The sequence below is a fragment of the Salmo trutta genome, chromosome 6 (genome assembly GCF_901001165.1).
Source record: "Salmo trutta chromosome 6, fSalTru1.1, whole genome shotgun sequence".
NCBI classification, from domain to species: domain Eukaryota; kingdom Metazoa; phylum Chordata; class Actinopteri; order Salmoniformes; family Salmonidae; genus Salmo; species Salmo trutta.
In genome coordinates, this window is record NC_042962.1 from 24668354 (window position 1) to 24676905 (window position 8552).

At 43.2% G+C, this 8552-nt stretch overlaps 1 long non-coding RNA gene across 1 annotated transcript; it reads left to right on the plus strand.

The window, feature by feature from the left end:
- The first annotated feature begins 4990 nt into the window (after window positions 1-4990).
- Window positions 4991-6149, plus strand: LOC115195208 (uncharacterized). Its single transcript, XR_003878612.1, has 2 exons — window positions 4991-5384; window positions 5531-6149. It is a non-coding gene; the product is annotated as an uncharacterized LOC115195208 (long non-coding RNA).
- Window positions 6150-8552: the final 2403 nt, after the last annotated feature.

Here is an 8552-nt window from a genome sequence, read left to right on the forward strand (position 1 = left end):
GCGTCGGGTCGGAAGTGCTGGGGGATGAAACTGACGGGCCCCGATCCGGACGTCCGCGGGTGGCCGGCAGGTTGTCCAGCCAGATGGACAGGTCCACCAGCTGGTCCAACGTGAGGGTGGTGTGTCGGCAGGCCAACTTCCGACGGACGTCCTTGCGCAGACTGCACCAGTAGTGATCGATCAGGGCCCTGTCGTTCCATCCCGCGCTGGCGGCCAGGGTCCTGAAGTCCAAAGCGAAATCCTGCATGCTCCTTGTCCCCTGCCTCAGGTGGAACAGACGTTCACCTGCCGCTCGACCCTCAGGCGGGTGGTCGAAAACTGCCCGAAAGCGGTGGGTGAACTCTGCGTAATGGCCCATTCCAGGGCTTTGCCTGAGAGGCAGGAGACGAGGGCGGACACGCTCTCGGTGCCCAGACGTTGTAACATGGTCGCGTGCTGCTGGACGCACTCTTCGACCGCAAAAGGAGGGTCGTCTGCTCCTGCTGACTCCATTTCGGGTGAGTAATTCTGTAATAAAGTCTGTGTGAGCTGGTGTGGAGGAGTCAGGCGCAGGACAGCAAATATGAGTAAAAAACGTATTTACTGAAAATACAAACAAATACAACGCAATAATGCGAGCCCACAACAACGGACCGTATTACATACAAACAATCACTCACAAACAAACATGGGGGAACAGAGGTTTAAATAATGAACAAGTAATTGGGGAATTGAAACCAGGTGTGTAAGACAAAGACAAAACAAATGGAAAATGAAAAGTGGATCGGCGATGGCTAGAAGGCCGGTGACGTCGACCGCCGAACGCCGCCCAAACAAGGAGAAGGACCAACTTCGGTGGAAGTCGTGACAACTTCTCCAAGCTCTGATACTGCCGATGGTCATTAGTAGTCTAACAAACTTTCTAACTGCCTGGTTCTCAGCACTCAACTGTCCCTCTAATCATTCTGACATCACTGCAAATGTTTTCAAAAATCTAATCGAACACTTCATGAGCTCATGTTGTGCAACATTTCTATAGGCTACGCAATTGCGTGAGAAAACAGAGTTTTGATGGCCTCTATTAAAGATAGGAAGATCCCATCAGCTTTCTATAGGCTAGGCCTACTATATTTATTTATCAACTTTCCTAATAAGCACATTGCTTTGCTTTACAACAGGAGTATAGCCTATCTGGCTTGAATGAAAATTAACCCACGGGAAAGTGTCCTGCATTCGCTATTTAAGTGCATAGATTACAAAACAAATCCACACGTCCCTGTTCCAAGACAGTTGCATGATAATAGTCAATTCTAAATCAAAACTAATTTCACACATATATTATTTAGTATACAGTGCATTCGGAAAGTATTCAGACCCCTTCACTTTTCGACATTTTGTTACGTTACAGCCATATTCTAAAATGGATTAAATATATACAAATTCTCATCAATCTATACATAATACCCCATTATGACAAATGGAAAACAGTTTTTTTCTTTTTTTGCAAATGTACAAAAACATAAGACTTGCTATGAGACTTCAAATTTAGCCGAGGTGCATCCTGTTTCCATTTATCATCCTTGAGATGTTTCTACAGCGTAATTAGAGTCCACCTGTGGTAAATTCAATCGATTGGACATTATTTAGAAAGGCACACACCTGTCTCTATAAGGTCCAACAGCTGACAGTGCATGCCAGAGATAAAACTAAGCCATGATGACGAAGGAATTGTCCGTAGAGCTTCGAGACAGGATTGTGTCGAGGCACAGATGTAACGGGTGTCGTACGGAGTAGACCAAGGCGCAGCGGGTTGAGTGCTCATATTTAACTTTTATTTAAGACACGTAACAAAAACAACTTCCCACAAACGACAGGTGAAAAAGGGCTACCTAAGTATGACTCCCAATCAGCAACAATGATGTACAGCTGTTCCTGATTGAGAGCCATACCAGGCCAACACAAAGAAATATACAACATAGAAAAACCATAGAAAAACAAAACAGAACAAAACCCCAAAACCCCGACAACACAAAACAAACACACCCCTGCCACCCCCTGACCAAACTACAATGACAAATAACCCCTTATACTGGTCAGGACGTGACAACAGATCTGGGGAAGGGTACCAAAAAACGGCCACCTGGCCAAACTGAGCAATCGGGGGAGAAAGGCCTTGGTCGGAGAGGTGACCAAGAACCCGATGGTCACTCTGACAGAGCTCCAGAGTTCCTCTGTAGAGATGGGAAAACCTTCCTGAAGGAAAACCATCTCTGCAGCACTCCACCAATCAGGCCTTTATGGTAGAGTGGCCAGACGGAAGTCAATCCTCAGTAAAAGGCACATGAGAGCCCGCTTGGAGATGGCCAAAAGGCACCTAAAGGACTCTCTGACAATGAGAAACAAGATTATCTGGTCTAAATGACAAGTGTCACGTCTGGAATAAACCTGGCACCATCCCTACAGTGAAGTATGGTGGTGGCAGCATCATGCTGTGGGAATGTTTTTCAGCTGCAGAGACTGGGAGACTAGTCAGGATTGAAGGAAAGATGAACGGAGCAAAGTACAGAGTGGTCCTTGATGAAAACCTGCTACAGAGCGCTCAGGACCTCAGACTGAGGCGAAGGTTCACCTTCCAATAGGGAGCACACAGCCAAGACAATGCAGGAGTGGCTTTGGGACAAGTCTCTGAATTTCCTTGAGTGGCCCAGACAGAGTCCGGATTTGAACCCGATCTAACATCTCTGGAGAGACCTGAAAATAGCTGTGCAGCAACACTCCCCATCCAACCTGAAAGAGCTTGAGAGGATCTGCAGAGAAGAATGTGAAAAACTCCTCAAATACAGGTGTGTCAAGCTTGTAGTGTCACACCCAAGAAGACTCGAGGCTGTAATCAATGCCAAAGGTGCTTCAACAAAGTACTGAGTAAAGGGTATGAATATTTATGTAAATGTAATATTTCAGTTTTTTATATTTAATACATTTGCAAAAATGTCTAAAAACATGTTTTTGCTTTGTCATTATGGGTTATTGTGTCTAGATTTTTGAGGGGAAAAAGCAATTTAATACATTTTAGAATTAGGCTGTAACGTAACAAAATTTGAAAAAAGTCAAGGGGTCTGAACACTTTCCGAATGCACTGTACATACCCCACCAGGGAACACTTCACAGTTCCCAAGTCCAAAACAAATTTAAGGCAAAATTGTATAGACATAGTCACATTGAACGCTCTTCCATCTCAAATTACCCAAGCAAACAGTAAAACCAGCTTTTAAAAAAACAAATACAACACTACTTCACAGCACATCGCCTCTCCCATAGCTGACCTAAATAACTTTATATGTCTATGTAAAGTAGTATGTTTACTTGTCTATGTAAAGTAAAAGTAAAGTGTTTTGTCAGCACAGGAACTTTTGTACTTCGATATGTATTTTAAATGTATGTAGCTCTGTCCTTGAGCTGTTCTTGTCTATCATTGTTCTGTATTATTTTATGTTTTGTTTGGACCCCAGCAAGAGTAACTTCTTCTTTTGCAACAGCTAATGGAGATCCAAATAAAATCCTATGGAAGGGACACATCTGCAGGCTTCCATACATTTCAAGAACCTTTAAGAATTCTGAAGAACCGTAGATGCCACGTCAAGAACCCCACACTTAACTCAAAGGTCCTTTATCGGGCAAGCATTCTCTAAGGAAGCTTGAGAGCTGTGGAATAACCGTTTAGAACCTTCATATTTTTCAGTATATAGAGAAGATGCTGCACAGAATCAAATGAGAAGATGAGCTGGCTTGCATGAATTCCTGGTGCCAGCACACAGTATACTCTGGGCACATTGTGTCAGTCTGTTAAGGAGCAGTGGTACCCCCCTGCCACCATCACCAGGTGTGTGGCACACCATTTTCTGAAGCAACATGTCATGAACATCATATTATATTGCATCACAAGGCACTAGACAGCTAAACCATAAAATGTGTCATTTTTCACAAAAATATTTAACAAGGGTTGCCATGTCATTGAAAAAGTATATTGCAATCTTTTGATTTGGAATGGGCATCTCGCCTGGTGAAATTCGTATTTGTCCTTTTGAGCAAGGAGTGTCTGTCATCGCCAATTTCAATCATTCCAAGAGAATGCATTTGACAGAGGGAGCAGGGTTGGAGAAATAGACTTAACGTTGACCTCTATGTCTGAGTGAAAATAATAAGGATATAGAACTTGTCTTGATTGACAGGGCTAGTGTTGAACAAATAAATTATTATATGAAAAGGTCAAGTTTGTTCAATTCAGATTTCAAATGACTGTCGCTATGTGTTTTGTGTTTTAAAGAGCTTTCAAGGCTCAATACTGTCTGGTATAATATCTCACACTGGGTTGTCATGGTGCACTAGCTAGATTCACAGAAAATATCTCCTGTTTGCAATCTTGCTCAGTGGGCAATATTACATTGGCTGTCACATTGACTATTCCTGATAAACAGACATACAAAACACAATCTGAAGGGTTAGAGCAATTGTTTGTAACCATGGGTTATAATTTCATCAAAGCTGCAAGAATACAATTGAGAATACCCTTTGTCTGTCATAAGTCCAGGCTGATACCGTTTTGTGATAAAGTTTTTTAGAGTAAGTTGACGATTTAGTCATAACCATCTCTCACACAAATCTGTGTGTATGACAAAGTCATAAAAACAACAGATATCAACTGTCTCTCTTGCGCGAACTCTAACCCAAATCTGATCTCTCAACTGTCATAAGCGGTTAAGACATGTCATGTCTTGTTCAAGCAGCATTATGTAGACTGTTTGACACATAGTTCCAGAGCTTAATTCCCCTCCCCTTTATGCTATGCTGTTGAACGATTCCTTCCCTCAGGCTCACAAATGACTGTGGAAGCTTCCCTGCTGGTGCCATAACGACAGCTGGCACCCGTGCACTCTGCCACAGCAACGGAGGTCATCTGAGCAGACAGTTCCCTTACCTCACACTTCATTGGGCTGCCATGGTTACATAAGGACGGCGGCAGAGAATGTGTTTGAGTAGATCACTTTTGTCAGCATTTCAAAGTGTGTTGCATTAGGGTTATTGTCCCACTTGCGACTACATGTCAACTGCATGAACTTTACACAAATCAAGTGATCAAAGGTCATGCAGTTTTTGATGAAGTCGCCTTCAATGGATTGCAGTTGCTTCTTACCAACTGCACCATGCTGGCATCACCTGCATTGTGGGAGGCACAATTTGTCAACCAATCATTAGGGTGGTTTCTTTTACCAACGTGAATGTGGCCAAAGACATGACTGAAACAGGAAACAACGTTGCTGCAATTCTAAAGCTACAGGGGATACAAATGAAAATGATATTTGAGACCTCCCTCTAACCAATTATTGTACACATTCCATTTTCAGTTTGTGAGTATGTGATATGGGGGTATAGAAAAGTGTATTTCAACATTTATATTGAAAAACTTTTATAAACAATAGATGATATGTTGACACTGCCATGTTGATCTGAGCCTTGCTACATTGCTACAGTGTTTGACTTTTGGCTGTTGCAGATGCACCTCCCCGACTTCACACGCCGACGTTGGTTTACAATCGGCTTCGTTAGGCTTACTGCTCGAACACACCCAGACTCTCATCCCTGAGCTGTCCCAGCATACACTGCACATCTCCGTGTGTTGGCCCAGCGCAGTGTCCAATGCACAACGAGAGGAACTCCAGGAGTCTCCTGGGGAGGAGCACAGCACACTATGTTTCACCTATCCAAGTCATCCAACCCCAATCTAGAAATTCTAATGCATTGACATACTAAGGACTCATTCTACCAACTGAACGAAAAAAATTGAGGAAGAGTACACATGTATTATTCATCAAACCTTGATCAAAGCCCTCATTTTGTATATCTATGGAGTTTGCATAATTTGCAAGTTGTTGCAATATATGAGTATTTTTGGTCTTGTGTTTTTCTTTCTCCATAAATACATCCATGAATCGACCAGTAGGATTCTCAGTTTATTATCTGGTTTGTTTACCTAGTGTTGTTTTCTGAGCCACAGCCACACTACACTGTTGGATTAGCGCAGACCTCCAACTGGGTGTGTGTACTGTATTCCCTATGCTGGTCCAATGCAAAATGCATCGTAATAAACACATTGTCAGGCAAATGTGAACTGAGAACTGTGTGGGTCTGTTTAATTTTGCATGACATTGCTCCGGTTGCTGACTAGGTGAATTTGGCTGGTGTTTCCCTCTGGACTACAACACACACTGCATAACCAAAAGTATGTGGACACCTGCTCGTCAAAGATCTCATCCCAAAATCATGGGCATTAATATTGAGTTGGTCCCTCCTTTGCTGCTATATCAGCCTCCACTCTTCTGGGAAGGCTTTCCACTAGATGTTCAAACATTGCAGCGAACATTGCAGCCACAAGAACATTAGTGAGGTCGGGCGCTGATGTTGGACGATTAGGCCTGGCTCGCAGTCGGCGTTCCAATTCATCCCAAAGGTGTTTGATGGGGTTGAGGTCAGGGCTATGTGCAGGCCAGTCAAGTTATTCCACACCGATCTCAACAAACCATTTCTGTATGGACCTCGCTATGTGCATGGGGGAATTGTCATGCTGAATCAGGAAAGGGCCTTCCCCAAACTGTTGCCACAAAGTTGGAAGCACAGAATCATTTAAAATGTAATTGTATGCTGTAGCGTTAAGATTTCCCTTCACTAGAACTAAGGGGCCTAGCCCAAACCATGAAAAACAGCCCCAGACCTTTATTCCTCTTCCACCAAACTTTACAGTTGGCACTATGCATTGTGGCAGGTAGAGTTACCCTGGATTCCGCCAAACCCAGATTTGACGGTCGTACTGCCAGATGGTGAAGTATTATTCATTGCTCGAGAGAGAATGCGTTTCCACTGCTCCAGAGTACAATGGTGGCGAGCTTTACACTACTCCAGCCAACACTTGGCATTGCGTATGGTGATGTTAGGCTTGTGTCCGGCTGCTCGGTCATGGAAATCAATTTCATGAAACTCCCAACGAACAGTTATTGTGCTGACGTTGCTTACAGAGGCAGTTTGGAACTCTGTAGTGAGTTTTGCAACCAAGGACAGATGACTTTTATGCGCTACAGCACTCGGCGGTCCTGTTCTGAGAGCTTGTGTGGCCTACCACTTCGCGACTGAGCCCATGTTGATCCTAGACTTTTCCACTTCACAATAACAGGCTGACTATACCGCTCGTGTCGTGTGCGCGAGCATTGCAAAATAAATGTAGAAATCTATATTATTCAATTATTGCACCCACACTGCTCGCACGCTCGTTGGTGCGTTGCCAAGGGCTAAAATAGAAGTCAGTTCTATTTCTGACGCAGATCGTGCTTTAAGTCCTGCCTCTCCCATCTCCTCATTGGTTTATAGAAGCAGGTACCCACATGCCATCTCCTCATTGGTTATACCCACGTGGGTGACTGAAGACGAACGAGGTCAGTGGCGGTAATGCACCTAATTTATGAAAGTTGCCAATCGCAAGAAGAAAAAGGATGAGAGATGACTAGAAACGATCCGGTTTACCATTTTATGTGTGGATTAATTGGTTGAGTAGAGGACCTTGTGCGTTTCAGGTAAAATAATAACTCAATGTTTATATCCCAGGACAAATTAGCTAGCAACAGCAAGCTAGCTAAATAGGACAAATTAGCTAGCAAGTGCAAGATAGCTAGCTAAATTGCCATAAATGTTTAATGCTTTTCGAAATTAATATAATTGGTTCAGAGTTTGTTTTGATATTTTAACCTGCGTGTCGTGATCGCGCTTGGTGTGGGGGGACAAAATAAATTTATGCACGATGGCGCATGCACACAGCCGGTTTGGATTCCGTGTAACTGACCTGTACTAAAGGTGGCATCCTACGACGGTGAAACGTTGAAAGTCACTGAGCTCTTCAGTAAGGTCATTCTACTGCCAATGTTTGTCTATGGAGATTGCATGGCGGTGTGCTCGATTTCATACACCTGTCAGCAACGGGTGTAGCTGAAATAACCAAATCCACTAATTTGAATTGGTGTCCACATACACTATATATACAAAAGTATCTCCCTCTCTGTCCCATGCTCTCCCCCTATTTTCCCCTACTGGAAGGGTGAGATAATTGTATGTCTCAAATAGTGACATCCTGCATCTCCTGTTATATATATTGCCATACAAAGCAACAGGAAGTCACATTTATTACATACACTCTTAGAAAAGATTATTTAAAAAGGATTCTTCAGATTTCCGCATTGGATAACCCTTTTTCGGTTCCATGTAGAACCCTCTGTGAAAAGGGTTCTACATGGAACCCAAAAGGGTTCTATCTGGAACCAAAAAGCATTCTTCAATGGGTTCTCTCTTTCTTCAATGGGAATCCTTTATGTTCTAGATAGCAAAAAAGGCCTAAGATTGTAGAACTCAAAGTCAGAGAACACACAGGAACCTTGTAGTCATTCCACCTGGACTCTGTAATAGAAAGTACTTCCAAAACATTACATATATTAATGACCAATGTGAAGGATGAGAGATGGATCACTTATCACCGT